At 35.9% G+C, this 21,112-nt stretch overlaps 7 non-coding genes across 7 annotated transcripts; all 7 read left to right on the forward strand.

Annotated features, from left to right (window-relative positions):
- The first annotated feature begins 6,175 nt into the window (after positions 1 to 6,175).
- TRNAI-AAU (transfer RNA isoleucine (anticodon AAU)) lies at positions 6,176 to 6,249 on the forward strand. Its single transcript has one exon. It is a non-coding gene; the product is annotated as a tRNA-Ile (tRNA).
- A 1,690-nt stretch (positions 6,250 to 7,939) lies between these two features.
- On the forward strand, positions 7,940 to 8,013 carry TRNAN-AUU (transfer RNA asparagine (anticodon AUU)). Its single transcript has one exon. It is a non-coding gene; the product is annotated as a tRNA-Asn (tRNA).
- An 808-nt stretch (positions 8,014 to 8,821) lies between these two features.
- Positions 8,822 to 8,895, forward strand: TRNAI-AAU (transfer RNA isoleucine (anticodon AAU)). Its single transcript has one exon. It is a non-coding gene; the product is annotated as a tRNA-Ile (tRNA).
- Positions 8,896 to 9,703: 808 nt separating this feature from the next.
- On the forward strand, positions 9,704 to 9,777 carry TRNAI-AAU (transfer RNA isoleucine (anticodon AAU)). The gene has a single exon. It is a non-coding gene; the product is annotated as a tRNA-Ile (tRNA).
- Positions 9,778 to 13,230: 3,453 nt separating this feature from the next.
- Positions 13,231 to 13,304, forward strand: TRNAI-AAU (transfer RNA isoleucine (anticodon AAU)). Its single transcript has one exon. It is a non-coding gene; the product is annotated as a tRNA-Ile (tRNA).
- A 1,690-nt stretch (positions 13,305 to 14,994) lies between these two features.
- Positions 14,995 to 15,068, forward strand: TRNAI-AAU (transfer RNA isoleucine (anticodon AAU)). The gene has a single exon. It is a non-coding gene; the product is annotated as a tRNA-Ile (tRNA).
- Positions 15,069 to 18,511: 3,443 nt separating this feature from the next.
- On the forward strand, positions 18,512 to 18,585 carry TRNAI-AAU (transfer RNA isoleucine (anticodon AAU)). Its single transcript has one exon. It is a non-coding gene; the product is annotated as a tRNA-Ile (tRNA).
- Positions 18,586 to 21,112: the final 2,527 nt, after the last annotated feature.

A 21,112-nucleotide genomic window follows, 5' to 3' on the forward strand; every position in this document is an offset into this window, starting at 1 on the left:
TGGCCGGTTAGCTCAGTTGGTTAGAGCGTGGTGCTAATAACGCCAAGGTCATGTGTTCGATCACCATACGGGCCATGTGCTTTTTCTTGTTGTCCTACAAGAAATGCCAAGAAGGGATTTTATCCAGCGGCAAAGTGCATGAAGTGTGGGATGAATGCATTGGCAACAGTTAGCAGCCCTTGAAACTTGCTAGAGAACATCATAGACACATACAAAACAGAGAATTTTTAAATCCATGTTAGGAATAAAAAAAAATGTCATCCTTTGGCTGATGCAGCATTTCTCTATATGGCATACATAGAAAACTTTTTCTCAAATATAGCAATATGGCAAATCTAAGAAATGCTAAGGCTAATTAATCAATCAGGACATTTATTTGGTGATTGAATCTACTATGGGGGACTAAGTTTTAAGAAGAGAAGAAGAACAGACCTTTACTCTCATTAGTGCACACTGAAGAAGAAAATTCTTAAAACCAGAATATCTTAAAACCATAGCACAAGTGATGGATCACTGCATTCTTATTGCAACTTTTCCTTATTTCAAATGTTTGACAAACATCTCTCCAGTTGAAAACTGATTTGAAACAGCTTCAAAATTAGTTTGGAGTAAAGAAACCACTGAAGATGATGGGATTTATACAAAGTTTAAATATAGATAAGCTATCCTAAAATTCAACTTTAAGGAAATTGAACAAAGTTAGGTCCCACCAAGATTTGAAATCAGATTACTGGATTCAAAGTCCAAAGTGCTCACCATTACACCATGGAACCCATTATTAGAGAGTCTTCCTCTACTCAATATTGCTGATCTTTGAAATACTGAATGTTCTCCTGTTTTAGGTACATTTGGCATTTTTGTGTTTGCTGATGCTTTTATGTTTGGCCGGTTAGCTCAGTTGGTTAGAGCGTGGTGCTAATAACGCCAAGGTCATGTGTTTGATCCCCATACGGGCAATGTGCTTTTTCTTGTTGTCCTACAAGAAATGCCAAGAAGGGATTTTATCCAGCGGCAAAGTGCATGAAGTGTGGGATGAATGCATTGGCTACAGTTAGCAGCCCTTGAAACTTGCTAGAGAACATCATAGACACATACAAAACAGAGAATTTTTAAATCCATGTTAGCAATAAACAAAAATGTCATCCTTTGGCTGATGCAGCATTTCTCTATATGGCATACATAGAAAACTTTTTCTCAAATATAGCAATATGGCAAATCTAAGAAATGCTAAGGCTAATTAATCAATCAGGACATTTATTTGGTGATTGAATCTACTATGGGGGACTAAGTTTTAAGAAGAGAAGAAGAACAGACCTTTACTCTCATTAGTGCACACTAAAGAAGAAAATTCTTAAAACCAGAATATCTTAAAACCATAGCACAAGTGATGGATCACTGCATTCTTATTGCAACTTTTCCTATTTTCAAATGTTTGACAAACATCTCTCCAGTTGAAAACTGATTTGAAACAGCTTCAAAATTAGTTTGGAGTAAAGAAACCACTGAAGATGATGGGATTCATACAAAGTTTAAATATAGATAAGCTATCCTAAAATTCAACTTTAAGGAAATTGAACAAAGTTAGGTCCCACCAAGACTTGATATCAGATTACTGGATTCAAAGTCCAAAGTGCTCACCATTACACCATGGAACCCATTGTTCTAGACTCTTCCTCTACTCAATATTGCTGATCTTTGAAATACTGAATGTTCTCCTGTTTTAGGTACATTTGGCATTTTTGTGTTTGCAGATGCTTTTATGTTTGGCCGGTTAGCTCAGTTGGTTAGAGCGTGGTGCTAATAACGCCAAGGTCATGTGTTCGATCACCATACGGGCCATGTGCTTTTTCTTGTTGTCCTACAAGAAATGCCAAGAAGGGATTTTATCCAGCGGCAAAGTGCATGAAGTGTGGGATGAATGCATTGGCAACAGTTAGCAGCCCTTGAAACTTGCTAGAGAACATCATAGACACATACAAAACAGAGAATTTTTAAATCCATGTTAGGAATAAAAAAAAATGTCATCCTTTGGCTGATGCAGCATTTCTCTATATGGCATACATAGAAAACTTTTTCTCAAATATAGCAATATGGCAAATCTAAGAAATGCTAAGGCTAATTAATCAATCAGGACATTTATTTGGTGATTGAATCTACTATGGGGGACTAAGTTTTAAGAAGAGAAGAAGAACAGACCTTTACTCTCATTAGTGCACACTGAAGAAGAAAATTCTTAAAACCAGAATATCTTAAAACCATAGCACAAGTGATGGATCACTGCATTCTTATTGCAACTTTTCCTTATTTCAAATGTTTGACAAACATCTCTCCAGTTGAAAACTGATTTGAAACAGCTTCAAAATTAGTTTGGAGTAAAGAAACCACTGAAGATGATGGGATTTATACAAAGTTTAAATATAGATAAGCTATCCTAAAATTCAACTTTAAGGAAATTGAACAAAGTTAGGTCCCACCAAGATTTGAAATCAGATTACTGGATTCAAAGTCCAAAGTGCTCACCATTACACCATGGAACCCATTATTAGAGAGTCTTCCTCTACTCAATATTGCTGATCTTTGAAATACTGAATGTTCTCCTGTTTTAGGTACATTTGGCATTTTTGTGTTTGCTGATGCTTTTATGTTTGGCCGGTTAGCTCAGTTGGTTAGAGCGTGGTGCTAATAACGCCAAGGTCATGTGTTCGATCACCATACGGGCCATGTGCTTTTTCTTGTTGTCCTACAAGAAATGCCAAGAAGGGATTTTATCCAGCGGCAAAGTGCATGAAGTGTGGGATGAATGCATTGGCAACAGTTAGCAGCCCTTGAAACTTGCTAGAGAACATCATAGACACATACAAAACAGAGAATTTTTAAATCCATGTTAGGAATAAACAAAAATGTCATCCTTTGGCTGATGCAGCATTTCTCTATATGGCATACATAGAAAACTTTTTCTCAAATATAGCAATATGGCAAATCTAAGAAATGCTAAGGCTAATTAATCAATCAGGACATTTATTTGGTGATTGAATCTACTATGGGGGACTAAGTTTTAAGAAGAGAAGAAGAACAGACCTTTACTCTCATTAGTGCACACTGAAGAAGAAAATTCTTAAAACCAGAATATCTTAAAACCATAGCACAAGTGATGGATCACTGCATTCTTATTGCAACTTTTCCTTATTTCAAATGTTTGACAAACATCTCTCCAGTTGAAAACTGATTTGAAACAGCTTCAAAATTAGTTTGGAGTAAAGAAACCACTGAAGATGATGGGATTTATACAAAGTTTAAATATAGATAAGCTATCCTAAAATTCAACTTTAAGGAAATTGAACAAAGTTAGGTCCCACCAAGATTTGAAATCAGATTACTGGATTCAAAGTCCAAAGTGCTCACCATTACACCATGGAACCCATTATTAGAGAGTCTTCCTCTACTCAATATTGCTGATCTTTGAAATACTGAATGTTCTCCTGTTTTAGGTACATTTGGCATTTTTGTGTTTGCTGATGCTTTTATGTTTGGCCGGTTAGCTCAGTTGGTTAGAGCGTGGTGCTAATAACGCCAAGGTCATGTGTTTGATCCCCATACGGGCAATGTGCTTTTTCTTGTTGTCCTACAAGAAATGCCAAGAAGGGATTTTATCCAGCGGCAAAGTGCATGAAGTGTGGGATGAATGCATTGGCTACAGTTAGCAGCCCTTGAAACTTGCTAGAGAACATCATAGACACATACAAAACAGAGAATTTTTAAATCCATGTTAGCAATAAACAAAAATGTCATCCTTTGGCTGATGCAGCATTTCTCTATATGGCATACATAGAAAACTTTTTCTCAAATATAGCAATATGGCAAATCTAAGAAATGCTAAGGCTAATTAATCAATCAGGACATTTATTTGGTGATTGAATCTACTATGGGGGACTAAGTTTTAAGAAGAGAAGAAGAACAGACCTTTACTCTCATTAGTGCACACTAAAGAAGAAAATTCTTAAAACCAGAATATCTTAAAACCATAGCACAAGTGATGGATCACTGCATTCTTATTGCAACTTTTCCTATTTTCAAATGTTTGACAAACATCTCTCCAGTTGAAAACTGATTTGAAACAGCTTCAAAATTAGTTTGGAGTAAAGAAACCACTGAAGATGATGGGATTCATACAAAGTTTAAATATAGATAAGCTATCCTAAAATTCAACTTTAAGGAAATTGAACAAAGTTAGGTCCCACCAAGACTTGATATCAGATTACTGGATTCAAAGTCCAAAGTGCTCACCATTACACCATGGAACCCATTGTTCTAGACTCTTCCTCTACTCAATATTGCTGATCTTTGAAATACTGAATGTTCTCCTGTTTTAGGTACATTTGGCATTTTTGTGTTTGCAGATGCTTTTATGTTTGGCCGGTTAGCTCAGTTGGTTAGAGCGTGGTGCTAATAACGCCAAGGTCATGTGTTCGATCACCATACGGGCCATGTGCTTTTTCTTGTTGTCCTACAAGAAATGCCAAGAAGGGATTTTATCCAGCGGCAAAGTGCATGAAGTGTGGGATGAATGCATTGGCAACAGTTAGCAGCCCTTGAAACTTGCTAGAGAACATCATAGACACATACAAAACAGAGAATTTTTAAATCCATGTTAGGAATAAAAAAAAATGTCATCCTTTGGCTGATGCAGCATTTCTCTATATGGCATACATAGAAAACTTTTTCTCAAATATAGCAATATGGCAAATCTAAGAAATGCTAAGGCTAATTAATCAATCAGGACATTTATTTGGTGATTGAATCTACTATGGGGGACTAAGTTTTAAGAAGAGAAGAAGAACAGACCTTTACTCTCATTAGTGCACACTGAAGAAGAAAATTCTTAAAACCAGAATATCTTAAAACCATAGCACAAGTGATGGATCACTGCATTCTTATTGCAACTTTTCCTTATTTCAAATGTTTGACAAACATCTCTCCAGTTGAAAACTGATTTGAAACAGCTTCAAAATTAGTTTGGAGTAAAGAAACCACTGAAGATGATGGGATTTATACAAAGTTTAAATATAGATAAGCTATCCTAAAATTCAACTTTAAGGAAATTGAACAAAGTTAGGTCCCACCAAGATTTGAAATCAGATTACTGGATTCAAAGTCCAAAGTGCTCACCATTACACCATGGAACCCATTATTAGAGAGTCTTCCTCTACTCAATATTGCTGATCTTTGAAATACTGAATGTTCTCCTGTTTTAGGTACATTTGGCATTTTTGTGTTTGCTGATGCTTTTATGTTTGGCCGGTTAGCTCAGTTGGTTAGAGCGTGGTGCTAATAACGCCAAGGTCATGTGTTCGATCACCATACGGGCCATGTGCTTTTTCTTGTTGTCCTACAAGAAATGCCAAGAAGGGATTTTATCCAGCGGCAAAGTGCATGAAGTGTGGGATGAATGCATTGGCAACAGTTAGCAGCCCTTGAAACTTGCTAGAGAACATCATAGACACATACAAAACAGAGAATTTTTAAATCCATGTTAGGAATAAACAAAAATGTCATCCTTTGGCTGATGCAGCATTTCTCTATATGGCATACATAGAAAACTTTTTCTCAAATATAGCAATATGGCAAATCTAAGAAATGCTAAGGCTAATTAATCAATCAGGACATTTATTTGGTGATTGAATCTACTATGGGGGACTAAGTTTTAAGAAGAGAAGAAGAACAGACCTTTACTCTCATTAGTGCACACTGAAGAAGAAAATTCTTAAAACCAGAATATCTTAAAACCATAGCACAAGTGATGGATCACTGCATTCTTATTGCAACTTTTCCTTATTTCAAATGTTTGACAAACATCTCTCCAGTTGAAAACTGATTTGAAACAGCTTCAAAATTAGTTTGGAGTAAAGAAACCACTGAAGATGATGGGATTTATACAAAGTTTAAATATAGATAAGCTATCCTAAAATTCAACTTTAAGGAAATTGAACAAAGTTAGGTCCCACCAAGATTTGAAATCAGATTACTGGATTCAAAGTCCAAAGTGCTCACCATTACACCATGGAACCCATTATTAGAGAGTCTTCCTCTACTCAATATTGCTGATCTTTGAAATACTGAATGTTCTCCTGTTTTAGGTACATTTGGCATTTTTGTGTTTGCTGATGCTTTTATGTTTGGCCGGTTAGCTCAGTTGGTTAGAGCGTGGTGCTAATAACGCCAAGGTCATGGGTTTGATCCCCATACGGGCCATGTGCTTTTTCTTGTTGTCCTACAAGAAATGCCAAGAAGGGATTTTATCCAGCGGCAAAGTGCATGAAGTGTGGGATGAATGCATTGGCTACAGTAAGCAGCCCTTGAAACTTGCTAGAGAACATCATAGACACATACAAAACACAGAATTTTTAAATCCATGTTAGGAATAAAGAAAAATGTCATCCTTTGGCTGATGCAGCATTTCTCTATATGGCATACATAGAAAACTTTTTCTCAAATATAGCAATATGGCAAATCTAAGAAATGCTAAGGCAAATTAATCAATCAGGACATTTATTTGGTGATTGAATCTACTATGGGGGACTAAGTTTTAAGAAGAGAAGAAGAACAGACCTTTACTCTCATTAGTGCACACTGAAGAAGAAAATTCTTAAAACCAGAATATCTTAAAACCATAGCACAAGTGATGGATCACTGCATTCTTATTGCAACTTTTCCTATTTTCAAATGTATGACAAACATCTCTCCAGTTGAAAACTGATTTGAAACAGCTTCAAAATTAGTTTGGAGTAAAGAAACCACTGAAGATAATGGGATTTATACAAAGTTTAAATATAGATAAGCTATCCTAAAATTCAACTTTAAGGAAATTGAACAAAGTTAGGTCCCACCAAGATTTGATATCAGATTACTGGATTCAAAGTCCAAAGTGCTCACCATTACACCATGGAACCCATTGTTCTAGAGTCTTCCTCTACTCAATATTGCTGATCTTTGAAATACTGAATGTTCTCCTGTTTTAGGTACATTTGGCATTTTTGAGTTTGCTGATGCTTTTATGTTTGGCCGGTTAGCTCAGTTGGTTAGAGCGTGGTGCTAATAACGCCAAGGTCATGTTTTCGATCCCCATACGGGCAATGTGCTTTTTCTTGTTGTCCTACAAGAAATGCCAAGAAGGGATTTTATCCAGCGGCAAAGTGCATGAAGTGTGGGATGAATGCATTGGCTACAGTAAGCAGCCCTTGAAACTTGCTAGAGAACATCATAGACACATACAAAACAGAGAATTTTTAAATCCATGTTAGGAATAAACAAAAATGTCATCCTTTGGCTGATGCAGCATTTCTCTATATGGCATACATAGAAAACTTTTTCTCAAATATAGCAATATGGCAAATCTAAGAAATGCTAAGGCAAATTAATCAAACAGGACATTTTTTTGGTGATTGAATCTACTATGGGGGACTAAGTTTTAAGAAGAGAAGAAGAACAAACCTTTACTCTCATTAGTGCACACTGAAGAAGAAAATTCTTAAAACCAGAATATCTTAAAACCATAGCACAAGTGATGGATCACTGCATTCTTATTGCAACTTTTCCTATTTTCAAATGTTTGACAAACATCTCTCCAGTTGAAAACTGATTTGAAACAGCTTCAAAATTAGTTTGGAGTAAAGAAACCACTGAAGATGATGGGATTTATACAAAGTTTAAATATAGATAAGCTATCCTAAAATTCAACTTTAAGGAAATTGAACAAAGTTAGGTCCCACCAAGATTTGATATCAGATTACTGGATTCAAAGTCCAAAGTGCTCACCATTACACCATGGAACCCATTGTTCTAGAGTCTTCCTCTACTCAATATTGCTGATCTTTGAAATACTGAATGTTCTCCTGTTTTAGGTACATTTGGCATTTTTGTGTTTGCTGATGCTTTTATGTTTGGCCGGTTAGCTCAGTTGGTTAGAGCGTGGTGCTATTAACGCCAAGGTCATGTGTTCGATCCCCATTCGGGCCATGTGCTTTTTCTTGTTGTCCAACAAGAAATGCCAAGAAGGGATTTTATCCAGCGGCAAAGTGCATGAAGTGTGGGATGAATGCATTGGCTACAGTTAGCAGACCTTGAAACTTGCTAGAGAACATCATAGACACATACAAAACAGAGAATTTTTAAATCCATGTTAGGAATAAACAAAAATGTCATCCTTTGGCTGATGCAGCATTTCTCTATATGGCATACATAGAAAACTTTTTCTCAAATATAGCAATATGGCAAATCTAAGAAATGCTAAGGCTAATTAATCAATCAGGACATTTATTTGGTGATTGAATCTACTATGGGGGACTAAGTTTTAAGAAGAGAAGAAGAACAGACCTTTACTCTCATTAGTGCATACTAAAGAAGAAAATTCTTAAAACCAGAATATCTTAAAACCATAGCACAAGTGATGGATCACTGCATTCTTATTGCAACTTTTCCTATTTTCAAATGTTTGACAAACATCTCTCCAGTTGAAAACTGATTTGAAACAGCTTCAAAATTAGTTTGGAGTAAAGAAACCACTGAAGATAATGGGATTTATACAAAGTTTAAATATAGATAAGCTATCCTAAAATTCAACTTTAAGGAAATTGAACAAAGTTAGGTCCCACCAAGACTTGATATCAGATTACTGGATTCAAAGTCCAAAGTGCTCACCATTACACCATGGAACCCATTGTTCTAGAGTCTTCCTCTACTCAATATTGCTGATCTTTGAAATACTGAATGTTCTCCTGTTTTAGGTACATTTGGCATTTTTGTGTTTGCTGATGCTTTTATGTTTGGCCGGTTAGCTCAGTTGGTTAGAGCGTGGTGCTAATAACGCCAAGGTCATGTGTTCGATCCCCATACGGGCCATGTGCTTTTTCTTGTTGTCCTACAAGAAATGCCAAGAAGGGATTTTATCCAGCGGCAAAGTGCATGAAGTGTGGGATGAATGCATTGGCAACAGTTAGCAGCCCTTGAAACTTGCTAGAGAACATCATAGACACATACAAAACAGAGAATTTTTAAATCCATGTTAGGAATAAACAAAAATGTCATCCTTTGGCTGATGCAGCATTTCTCTATATGGCATACATAGAAAACTTTTTCTCAAATATAGCAATATGGCAAATCTAAGAATTGCTAAGGCTAATTAATCAATCAGGACATTTATTTGGTGATTGAATCTACTATGGGGGACTAAGTTTTAAGAAGAGAAGAAGAACAGACCTTTACTCTCATTAGTGCACACTGAAGAAGAAAATTCTTAAAACCAGAATATCTTATAACCATAGCACAAGTGATGGATCACTGCATTCTTATTGCAACTTTTCCTTATTTCAAATGTTTGACAAACATCTCTCCAGTTGAAAACTGATTTGAAACAGCTTCAAAATTAGTTTGGAGTAAAGAAACCACTGAAGATAATGGGATTTATACAAAGTTTAAATATAGATAAGCTATCCTAAAATTCAACTTTAAGGAAATTGAACAAAGTTAGGTCCCACCAAGATTTGAAATCAGATTACTGGATTCAAAGTCCAAAGTGCTCACCATTACACCATGGAACCCATTATTAGAGAGTCTTCCTCTACTCAATATTGCTGATCTTTGAAATACTGAATGTTCTCCTGTTTTAGGTACATTTGGCATTTTTGTGTTTGCTGATGCTTTTATGTTTGGCCGGTTAGCTCAGTTGGTTAGAGCGTGGTGCTAATAACGCCAAGGTCATGGGTTTGATCCCCATACGGGCCATGTGCTTTTTCTTGTTGTCCTACAAGAAATGCCAAGAAGGGATTTTATCCAGCGGCAAAGTGCATGAAGTGTGGGATGAATGCATTGGCTACAGTAAGCAGCCCTTGAAACTTGCTAGAGAACATCATAGACACATACAAAACACAGAATTTTTAAATCCATGTTAGGAATAAAGAAAAATGTCATCCTTTGGCTGATGCAGCATTTCTCTATATGGCATACATAGAAAACTTTTTCTCAAATATAGCAATATGGCAAATCTAAGAAATGCTAAGGCAAATTAATCAATCAGGACATTTATTTGGTGATTGAATCTACTATGGGGGACTAAGTTTTAAGAAGAGAAGAAGAACAGACCTTTACTCTCATTAGTGCACACTGAAGAAGAAAATTCTTAAAACCAGAATATCTTAAAACTATAGCACAAGTGATGGATCACTGCATTCTTATTGCAACTTTTCCTATTTTCAAATGTTTGACAAACATCTCTCCAGTTGAAAACTGATTTGAAACAGCTTCAAAATTAGTTTGGAGTAAAGAAACCACTGAAGATGATGGGATTTATACAAAGTTTAAATATAGATAAGCTATCCTAAAATTCAACTTTAAGGAAATTGAACAAAGTTAGGTCCCACCAAGATTTGATATCAGATTACTGGATTCAAAGTCCAAAGTGCTCACCATTACACCATGGAACCCATTGTTCTAGAGTCTTCCTCTACTCAATATTGCTGATCTTTGAAATACTGAATGTTCTCCTGTTTTAGGTACATTTGGCATTTTTGAGTTTGCTGATGCTTTTATGTTTGGCCGGTTAGCTCAGTTGGTTAGAGCGTGGTGCTAATAACGCCAAGGTCATGTTTTCGATCCCCATACGGGCAATGTGCTTTTTCTTGTTGTCCTACAAGAAATGCCAAGAAGGGATTTTATCCAGCGGCAAAGTGCATGAAGTGTGGGATGAATGCATTGGCTACAGTAAGCAGCCCTTGAAACTTGCTAGAGAACATCATAGACACATACAAAACAGAGAATTTTTAAATCCATGTTAGGAATAAACAAAAATGTCATCCTTTGGCTGATGCAGCATTTCTCTATATGGCATACATAGAAAACTTTTTCTCAAATATAGCAATATGGCAAATCTAAGAAATGCTAAGGCAAATTAATCAAACAGGACATTTTTTTGGTGATTGAATCTACTATGGGGGACTAAGTTTTAAGAAGAGAAGAAGAACAGACCTTTACTCTCATTAGTGCACACTGAAGAAGAAAATTCTTAAAACCAGAATATCTTAAAACCATAGCACAAGTGATGGATCACTGCATTCTTATTGCAACTTTTCCTATTTCCAAATGTTTGATAAACATTTCTCCAGTTGAAAACTGATTTGAAACAGTTTCAAAATTAGTTTGGAGTAAAGAAACCACTGAAGATGATGGGATTTATGCAAAGTTTAAATATAGATAAGCTATCCTAAAATTCAACTTTAAGGAAATTGAACAAAGTTAGGTCCCACCAAGATTTGAAATCAGATTACTGGATTCAAAGTCCAAAGTGCTCACCATTACACCATGGAACCCATTGTTCGAGAGTCTTCCTCTACTCAATATTGCTGATCATTGAAATACTGAATGTTCTCCTGTTTTAGGTACATTTGGCATTTTTGAGTTTGCTGATGCTTTTATGTTTGGCTGGTTAGCTCAGTTGGTTAGAGCGTGGTGCTAATAACGCCAAGGTCATGTTTTCGATCCCCATACGGGCAATGTGCTTTTTCTTGTTGTCCTACAAGAAATGCCAAGAAGGGATTTTATCCAGCGGCAAAGTGCATGAAGTGTGGGATGAATGCATTGGCTACAGTAAGCAGCCCTTGAAACTTGCTAGAGAACATCATAGACACATACAAAACAGAGAATTTTTAAATCCATGTTAGGAATAAACAAAAATGTCATCCTTTGGCTGATGCAGCATTTCTCTATATGGCATACATAGAAAACTTTTTCTCAAATATAGCAATATGGCAAATCTAAGAAATGCTAAGGCAAATTAATCAAACAGGACATTTTTTTGGTGATTGAATCTACTATGGGGGACTAAGTTTTAAGAAGAGAAGAAGAACAGACCTTTACTCTCATTAGTGCACACTGAAGAAGAAAATTCTTAAAACCAGAATATCTTAAAACCATAGCACAAGTGATGGATCACTGCATTCTTATTGCAACTTTTCCTATTTCCAAATGTTTGATAAACATCTCTCCAGTTGAAAACTGATTTGAAACAGTTTCAAAATTAGTTTGGAGTAAAGAACCACTGAAGATGATGGGATTTATGCAAAGTTTAAATATAGATAAGCTATCCTAAAATTCAACTTTAAGGAAATTGAACAAAGTTAGATCCCACCAAGATTTGAAATCAGATTACTGGATTCAAAGTCCAAAGTGCTCACCATTACACCATGGAACCCATTGTTCGAGAGTCTTCCTCTACTCAATATTGCTGATCTTTGAAATACTGAATGTTCTCCTGTTTTAGGTACATTTGGCATTTTTGAGTTTGGTGTTGCTTTTATGTTTGGCCGGTTAGCTCAGTTTGTTAGAGCGTGGTGCTAATAAAGCCAAGGTCATGTGTTCGATCCCCATACGGGCAATGTGCTTTTTCTTGTTGTCCTACAAGAAATGCCAAGAAGGGATTTTATCCAGCGGCAAAGTGCATGAAGTGTGGGATGAATGCATTGGCTACAGTAAGCAGCCCTTGAAACTTGCTAGAGAACATCATAGACACATACAAAACAGAGAATTTTTAAATCCATGTTAGGAATAAACAAAAATGTCATCCTTTGGCTGATGCAGCATTTCTCTATATGGCATACATAGAAAACTTTTTCTCAAATATAGCAATATGGCAAATCTAAGAAATGCTAAGGCAAATTAATCAATCAGGACATTTATTTGGTGACTGAATCTACTATGGGGGACTAAGTTTTAAGAAGAGAAGAAGAACAGAACTTTACTCTCATTAGTGCACACTGAAGAAGAAAATTCTTAAAACCAGAATATCTTAAAACCATAGCACAAGTGATGGATCACTGCATTCTTATTGCAACTTTTCCTATATTCAAATGTTTGACAAACATCTCTCCAGTTGAAAACTGATTTGAAACAGCTTCAAAATTAGTTTGGAGTAAAGAAACCACTGAAGATGAGGGGATTTATACAAAGTTTAAATATAGATAAGCTATCCTAAAATTCAACTTTAAGGAAATTGAACAAAGTTAGGTCCCACCAAGATTTGATATCAGATTACTGGATTCAAAGTCCAAAGTGCTCACCATTACACCATGGAACCCATTATTAGAGAGTCTTCCTCTACTCAATATTGCTGATCTTTGAAATACTGAATGTTCTCCTGTTTTAGGTACATTTGGCATTTTTGTGTTTGCTGATGCTTTTATGTTTGGCCGGTTAGCTCAGTTGGTTAGAGCGTGGTGCTAATAACGCCAAGGTCATGGGTTTGATCCCCATACGGGCCATGTGCTTTTTCTTGTTGTCCTACAAGAAATGCCAAGAAGGGATTTTATCCAGCGGCAAAGTGCATGAAGTGTGGGATGAATGCATTGGCTACAGTAAGCAGCCCTTGAAACTTGCTAGAGAACATCATAGACACATACAAAACACAGAATTTTTAAATCCATGTTAGGAATAAAGAAAAATGTCATCCTTTGGCTGATGCAGCATTTCTCTATATGGCATACATAGAAAACTTTTTCTCAAATATAGCAATATGGCAAATCTAAGAAATGCTAAGGCAAATTAATCAATCACGACATTTATTTGGTGATTGAATCTACTATGGGGGACTAAGTTTTAAGAAGAGAAGAAGAACCGACCTTTACTCTCATTAGTGCACACTAAAGAAGAAAATTCTTAAAACCAGAATATCTTAAAACCATAGCACAAGTGATGGATCACTGCATTCTTATTGCAACTTTTCCTATTTTCAAATGTTTGACAAACATCTCTCCAGTTGAAAACTGATTTGAAACAGCTTCAAAATTAGTTTGGAGTAAAGAAACCACTGAAGATGATGGGATTCATACAAAGTTTAAATATAGATAAGCTATCCTAAAATTCAACTTTAAGGAAATTGAACAAAGTTAGGTCCCACCAAGACTTGATATCAGATTACTGGATTCAAAGTCCAAAGTGCTCACCATTACACCATGGAACCCATTGTTCTAGAGTCTTCCTCTACTCAATATTGCTGATCTTTGAAATACTGAATGTTCTCCTGTTTTAGGTACATTTGGCATTTTTGTGTTTGCTGATGCTTTTATGTTTGGCCGGTTAGCTCAGTTGGTTAGAGCGTGGTGCTAATAACGCCAAGGTCATGTGTTCGATCACCATACGGGCCAAGTGCTTTTTCTTGTTGTCCTACAAGAAATGCCAAGAAGGGATTTTATCCAGCGGCAAAGTGCATGAAGTGTGGGATGAATGCATTGGCAACAGTTAGCAGCCCTTGAAACTTGCTAGAGAACATCATAGACACATACAAAACAGAGAATTTTTAAATCCATGTTAGGAATAAAAAAAAATGTCATCCTTTGGCTGATGCAGCATTTCTCTATATGGCATACATAGAAAACTTTTTCTCAAATATAGCAATATGGCAAATCTAAGAAATGCTAAGGCTAATTAATCAATCAGGACATTTATTTGGTGATTGAATCTACTATGGGGGACTAAGTTTTAAGAAGAGAAGAAGAACAGACCTTTACTCTCATTAGTGCACACTGAAGAAGAAAATTCTTAAAACCAGAATATCTTAAAACCATAGCACAAGTGATGGATCACTGCATTCTTATTGCAACTTTTCCTTATTTCAAATGTTTGACAAACATCTCTCCAGTTGAAAACTGATTTGAAACAGCTTCAAAATTAGTTTGGAGTAAAGAAACCACTGAAGATAATGGGATTTATACAAAGTTTAAATATAGATAAGCTATCCTAAAATTCAACTTTAAGGAAATTGAACAAAGTTAGGTCCCACCAAGATTTGAAATCAGATTACTGGATTCAAAGTCCAAAGTGCTCACCATTACACCATGGAACCCATTATTAGAGAGTCTTCCTCTACTCAATATTGCTGATCTTTGAAATACTGAATGTTCTCCTGTTTTAGGTACATTTGGCATTTTTGTGTTTGCTGATGCTTTTATGTTTGGCCGGTTAGCTCAGTTGGTTAGAGCGTGGTGCTAATAACGCCAAGGTCATGGGTTTGATCCCCATACGGGCCATGTGCTTTTTCTTGTTGTCCTACAAGAAATGCCAAGAAGGGATTTTATCCAGTGCATGAAGTGTGGGATGAATGCATTGGCAACAGTTAGCAGCCCTTGAAACTTGCTAGAGAACATCATAGACACATACAAAACACAGAATTTTTAAATCCATGTTAGGAATAAAGAAAAATGTCATCCTTTGGCTGATGCAGCATTTCTCTATATGGCATACATAGAAAACTTTTTCTCAAATATAGCAATATGGCAAATCTAAGAAATGCTAAGGCAAATTAATCAATCACGACATTTATTTGGTGATTGAATCTACTATGGGGGACTAAGTTTTAAGAAGAGAAGAAGAACAGACCTTTACTCTCATTAGTGCACACTGAAGAAGAAAATTCTTAAAACCAGAATATCTTAAAACCATAGCACAAGTGATGGATCACTGCATTCTTATTGCAACTTTTCCTATTTTCAAATGTTTGACAAACATCTCTCCAGTTGAAAACTGATTTGAAACAGTTTCAAAATTAGTTTGGAGTAAAGAAACCACTGAAGATGATGGGATTTATACAAAGTTTAAATATAGATAAGCTATCCTAAAATTCAACTTTAAGGAAATTGAACAAAGTTAGGTCCCACCAAGATTTGATATCAGATTACTGGATTCAAAGTCCAAAGTGCTCACCATTACACCATGGAACCCATTGTTCTAGAGTCTTCCTCTACTCAATATTGCTGATCTTTGAAATACCGAATGTTCTCCTGTTTTAGGTACATTTGGCATTTTTGAGTTTGCTGATGCTTTTATGTTTGGCCGGTTAGCTCAGTTGGTTAGAGCGTGGTGCTAATAACGCCAAGGTCATGTTTTCGATCCCCATACGGGCAATGTGCTTTTTCTTGTTGTCCTACAAGAAATGCCAAGAAGGGATTTTATCCAGCGGCAAAGTGCATGAAGTGTGGGATGAATGCATTGGCTACAGTAAGCAGCCCTTGAAACTTGCTAGAGAACATCATAGACACATACAAAACAGAGAATTTTTAAATCCATGTTAGGAATAAACAAAAATATCCTTTGGCTGATGCAGCATTTCTCTATATGGCATACATAGAAAACTTTTTCTCAAATATAGCAATATGGCAAATCTAAGAAATGCTAAGGCAAATTAATCAAACAGGACATTTTTTTGGTGATTGAATCTACTATGGGGGACTAAGTTTTAAGAAGAGAAGAAGAACAGACCTTTACTCTCATTAGTGCACACTGAAGAAGAAAATTCTTAAAACCAGAATATCTTAAAACCATAGCACAAGTGATGGATCACTGCATTCTTATTGCAACTTTTCCTATTTTCAAATGTTTGACAAACATCTCTCCAGTTGAAAACTGATTTGAAACAGCTTCAAAATTAGTTTGGAGTAAAGAAACCACTGAAGATGATGGGATTTATACAAAGTTTAAATATAGATAAGCTATCCTAAAATTCAACTTTAAGGAAATTGAACAAAGTTAGGTCCCACCAAGATTTGATATCAGATTACTGGATTCAAAGTCCAAAGTGCTCACCATTACACCATGGAACCCATTGTTCTAGAGTCTTCCTCTACTCAATATTGCTGATCTTTGAAATACTGAATGTTCTCCTGTTTTAGGTACATTTGGCATTTTTGAGTTTGCTGATGCTTTTATGTTTGGCCGGTTAGCTCAGTTGGTTAGAGCGTGGTGCTAATAACGCCAAGGTCATGTTTTCGATCCCCATACGGGCAATGTGCTTTTTCTTGTTGTCCTACAAGAAATGCCAAGAAGGGATTTTATCCAGCGGCAAAGTGCATGAAGTGTGGGATGAATGCATTGGCTACAGTAAGCAGCCCTTGAAACTTGCTAGAGAACATCATAGACACATACAAAACAGAGAATTTTTAAATCCATGTTAGGAATAAACAAAAATTTCATCCTTTGGCTGATGCAGCATTTCTCTATATGGCATACATAGAAAACTTTTTCTCAAATATAGCAATATGGCAAATCTAAGAAATGCTAAGGCAAATTAATCAAACAGGACATTTTTTTGGTGATTGAATCTACTATGGGGGACTAAGTTTTAAGAAGAGAAGAAGAACAGACCTTTACTCTCATTAGTGCACACTGAAGAAGAAAATTCTTAAAACCAGAATATCTTAAAACCATAGCACAAGTGATGGATCACTGCATTCTTATTGCAACTTTTCCTATTTCCAAATGTTTGATAAACATCTCTCCAGTTGAAAACTGATTTGAAACAGTTTCAAAATTAGTTTGGAGTAAAGAAACCACTGAAGATGATGGGATTTATGCAAAGTTTAAATATAGATAAGCTATCCTAAAATTCAACTTTAAGGAAATTGAACAAAGTTAGGTCCCACCAAGATTTGAAATCAGATTACTGGATTCAAAGTCCAAAGTGCTCACCATTACACCATGGAAACCATTGTTCGAGAGTCTTCCTCTACTCAATATTGCTGATCTTTGAAATACTGAATGTTCTCCTGTTTTAGGTACATTTGGCATTTTTGAGTTTGCTGTTGCTTTTATGTTTGGCCGGTTAGCTCAGTTTGTTAGAGCGTGGTGCTAATAAAGCCAAGGTCATGTGTTCGATCCCCATACGGGCAATGTGCTTTTTCTTGTTGTCCTACAAGAAATGCCAAGAAGGGATTTTATCCAGCGGCAAAGTGCATGAAGTGTGGGATGAATGCATTGGCTACAGTAAGCAGCCCTTGAAACTTGCTAGAGAACATCATAGACACATACAAAACAGAGAATTTTTAAATCCATGTTAGGAATAAACAAAAATGTCATCCTTTGGCTGATGCAGCATTTCTCTATATGGCATACATAGAAAACTTTTTCTCAAATATAGCAATATGGCAAATCTAAGAAATGCTAAGGCAAATTAATCAAACAGGACATTTTTTTGGTGATTGAATCTACTATGGGGGACTAAGTTTTAAGAAGAGAAGAAGAACAGACCTTTACTCTCATTAGTGCACACTGAAGAAGAAAATTCTTAAAACCAGAATATCTTAAAACCATAGCACAAGTGATGGATCACTGCATTCTTATTGCAACTTTTCCTATTTCCAAATGTTTGATAAACATCTCTCCAGTTGAAAACTGATTTGAAACAGCTTCAAAATTAGTTTGGAGTAAAGAAACCACTGAAGATAATGGGATTTATACAAAGTTTAAATATAGATAAGCTATCCTAAAATTCAACTTTAAGGAAATTGAACAAAGTTAGGTCCCACCAAGATTTGAAATCAGATTACTGGATTCAAAGTCCAAAGTGCTCACCATTACACCATGGAACCCATTATTAGAGAGTCTTCCTCTACTCAATATTGCTGATCTTTGAAATACTGAATGTTCTCCTGTTTTAGGTACATTTGGCATTTTTGTGTTTGCTGATGCTTTTATGTTTGGCCGGTTAGCTCAGTTGGTTAGAGCGTGGTGCTAATAACGCCAAGGTCATGGGTTTGATCCCCATACGGGCCATGTGCTTTTTCTTGTTGTCCTACAAGAAATGCCAAGAAGGGATTTTATCCAGCGGCAAAGTGCATGAAGTGTGGGATGAATGCATTGGCTACAGTAAGCAGCCCTTGAAACTTGCTAGAGAACATCATAGACACATACAAAACACAGAATTTTTAAATCCATGTTAGGAATAAAGAAAAATGTCATCCTTTGGCTGATGCAGCATTTCTCTATATGGCATACATAGAAAACTTTTTCTCAAATATAGCAATATGGCAAATCTAAGAAATGCTAAGGCAAATTAATCAATCAGGACATTTATTTGGTGATTGAATCTACTATGGGGGACTAAGTTTTAAGAAGAGAAGAAGAACAGACCTTTACTCTCATTAGTGCACACTGAAGAAGAAAATTCTTAAAACCAGAATATCTTAAAACCATAGCACAAGTGATGGATCACTGCATTCTTATTGCAACTTTTCCTATTTTCAAATGTTTGACAAACATCTCTCCAGTTGAAAACTGATTTGAAACAGCTTCAAAATTAGTTTGGAGTAAAGAAACCACTGAAGATGATGGGATTTATACAAAGTTTAAATATAGATAAGCTATCCTAAAATTCAACTTTAAGGAAATTGAACAAAGTTAGGTCCCACCAAGATTTGATATCAGATTACTGGATTCAAAGTCCAAAGTGCTCACCATTACACCATGGAACCCATTGTTCTAGAGTCTTCCTCTACTCAATATTGCTGATCTTTGAAATACTGAATGTTCTCCTGTTTTAGGTACATTTGGCATTTTTGAGTTTGCTGATGCTTTTATGTTTGGCCGGTTAGCTCAGTTGGTTAGAGCGTGGTGCTAATAACGCCAAGGTCATGTTTTCGATCCCCATACGGGCAATGTGCTTTTTCTTGTTGTTCTACAAGAAATGCCAAGAAGGGATTTTATCCAGCGGCAAAGTGCATGAAGTGTGGGATGAATGCATTGGCTACAGTAAGCAGCCCTTGAAACTTGCTAGAGAACATCATAGACACATACAAAACAGAGAATTTTTAAATCCATGTTAGGAATAAACAAAAATGTCATCCTTTGGCTGATGCAGCATTTCTCTATATGGCATACATAGAAAACTTTTTCTCAAATATAGCAATATGGCAAATCTAAGAAATGCTAAGGCAAATTAATCAAACAGGACATTTTTTTGGTGATTGAATCTACTATGGGGGACTAAGTTTTAAGAAGAGAAGAAGAACAGACCTTTACTCTCATTAGTGCACACTGAAGAAGAAAATTCTTAAAACCAGAATATCTTAAAACCATAGCACAAGTGATGGATCACTGCATTCTTATTGCAACTTTTCCTATTTTCAAATGTTTGACAAACATCTCTCCAGTTGAAAACTGATTTGAAACAGCTTCAAAATTAGTTTGGAGTAAAGAAACCACTGAAGATGATGGGATTTATACAAAGTTTAAATATAGATAAGCTATCCTAAAATTCAACTTTAAGGAAATTGAACAAAGTTAGGTCCCACCAAGATTTGATATCAGATTACTGGATTCAAAGTCCAAAGTGCTCACCATTACACCATGGAACCCATTGTTCTAGAGTCTTCCTCTACTCAATATTGCTGATCTTTGAAATACTGAATGTTCTCCTGTTTTAGGTACATTTGGCATTTTTGAGTTTGCTGATGCTTTTATGTTTGGCCGGTTAGCTCAGTTTGTTAAAGTGTGATGCTAATAAAGCCAAGGTCATGTGTTCGATCCCCATATGGGCAATGTGATTTTTCTTGTTGTCCTACAAGAAATGCCAAGAAGGGATTTTATCCAGCGGCAAAGTGCATGAAGTGTGGGATGAATGCATTGGCTACAGTTAGCAGCCCTTGAAACTTGCTAGAGAACATCATAGACACATACAAAACAGAGAATTTTTAAATCCATGTTAGGAATAAAAAAAAATGTCATCCTTTGGCTGATGCAGCATTTCTCTATATGGCATACATAGAAAACTTTTTCTCAAATATAGCAATATGGCAAATCTAAGAAATGCTAAGGCAAATTAATCAAACAGGACATTTTTTTGGTGATTGAATCTACTATGGGGGACTAAGTTTTAAGAAGAGAAGAAGAACAGACCTTTACTCTCATTAGTGCACACTGAAGAAGAAAATTCTTAAAACCAGAATATCTTAAAACCATAGCACAAGTGATGGATCACTGCATTCTTATTGCAACTTTTCCTATTTTCAAATGTTTGACAAACATCTCTCCAGTTGAAAACTGATTTGAAACAGCTTCAAAATTAGTTTGGAGTAAAGAAACCACTGAAGATGATGGGATTTATACAAAGTTTAAATATAGATAAGCTATCCTAAAATTCAACTTTAAGGAAATTGAACAAAGTTAGGTCCCACCAAGATTTGATATCAGATTACTGGATTCAAAGTCCAAAGTGCTCACCATTACACCATGGAACCCATTGTTCTAGAGTCTTCCTCTACTCAATATTGCTGATCTTTGAAATACTGAATGTTCTCCTGTT

The sequence above is a fragment of the Taudactylus pleione genome, unplaced genomic scaffold (genome assembly GCF_031769625.1).
Source record: "Taudactylus pleione unplaced genomic scaffold, aTauple2 ptg000085l, whole genome shotgun sequence".
Lineage (NCBI taxonomy): Eukaryota > Metazoa > Chordata > Amphibia > Anura > Myobatrachidae > Taudactylus > Taudactylus pleione.